The 1,444-nt window shown below is 43.1% G+C and overlaps 1 pseudogene; it reads left to right on the top strand.

Annotated features, from left to right (window-relative positions):
* Positions 1-420: 420 nt before the first annotated feature.
* LOC124790196 lies at positions 421-538 on the top strand (annotated as a pseudogene).
* Positions 539-1,444: the final 906 nt, after the last annotated feature.

Consider the following 1,444-nt stretch of genomic DNA (forward strand, 5'->3'; position numbering starts at 1 on the left):
AAATCAGATTTAGGATCTCTCGAAAACGCGTCGTTTTAGCTAAGATTTATTATGATAAAATGACGGGAAACTACATGTCAGTAGGTAAAGGCTTCTTGTAATTGATGTTTCCCGTGTTATAATTTGTTCGCTGTGGAGGTATACCCTTTCAGTGCTACAGCACAATGATGATCTATCATCAAAAGCGCGTCTCTTTGGTACAGTTGACTTATTAAATGTCAAGTAATGGCACTTATAGATGCAGTCTTTGGGCAGTGTATGCCATATACGAAGACCCATTTGGAAAGTCGAATATGCAGCGCAGCTGAGTTGTGAGGAACTAAGCAACAGGGTCGCGTCCAGATTCCATGATTTTTTTTCTTTTGCTTTCTAAAAACTTCCGAGACTTCCATAATCGTTGAACAGAAGTATTACCTCAGAGCCAACGACCTTGCCGCAGTGGTAACACCGGTTCCCGTCAAATCACCGAAGTTAAGCACTGTCGGGCTGGGTTATCACTTGGATGGGTGACCATCCGGTCTGCCGGGTGCTGTTGGCAAGCGGGGTGCACTCAGCCCTTGTGAGGCAAACCGAGGAGCTACTTGATTGAGAAGTAGCGGCTCCGGCCTCGAAGCTGATATACGGCCGGTAGAGCGGTGTGCTGACGAGATACCCCTCCATATCCGCATCCAGCGATGCCTATGATCTGAGGATGACACGGCGGCCGGTCGGTACCGTAGGGCCTTCTTGGCCTGTTCGGGAGGAGTTTAGTTTTTAATTATCTCAAAAGTTGATGTTATTTATTTCGAATAACGTATTTACTGCTACTGTTGTTGCAAATGCAATGTTACAGCAATGTTACAGCCAGTCTATGTCTGAAAGTAAACACAAGCTACACACTTGGCGTTGTTGCTACTAAGAAAATTTCTGTAGAATATATATACGAGAAGTTTCGAAGAAAATCTCCTTTTCCATTCGCATGAGATTACGAAACGAAAATCTGTTTTGAAATCTGTGAGATGAAGTACCCCATTTCGAATTGTTGGTAGTCAACGCAACATCGAGAATATGAATGTTACGCATGAGCAGACTGTCATTAGACACTGTACCTTAACAAAACTCAGTTTAAAACTGAAAATGGAATAAAATTGAACTGACTAATGAATAAGTTCTACTAGCATACATCTCACATCGTTGTACAGGATTATGTAGTGTTCCTCTACCACCAGTTCTCTGTGCAAGGCATCGATGAGTATAGAAAGTGATTTTCTCCTCTCTTCTTCGACGCTCGCTGAAAGAATTGAAGTGAATTAACGTATGGCATTGAGGTTCAGGAGTTCCTCGCCTGGGAAATTTCGAACGCTGTGTTGCAAGTCTTTTCAGTTCACGCGAAACTAGGCGACTTGTGTTTTAATGATGGTGAACTGATGACGAGGACAACACAGAGCGGGCAAAATTTCTAACA

The sequence above is a fragment of the Schistocerca piceifrons genome, chromosome 3, assembly GCF_021461385.2.
Source record: "Schistocerca piceifrons isolate TAMUIC-IGC-003096 chromosome 3, iqSchPice1.1, whole genome shotgun sequence".
Classification (NCBI taxonomy): domain Eukaryota; kingdom Metazoa; phylum Arthropoda; class Insecta; order Orthoptera; family Acrididae; genus Schistocerca; species Schistocerca piceifrons.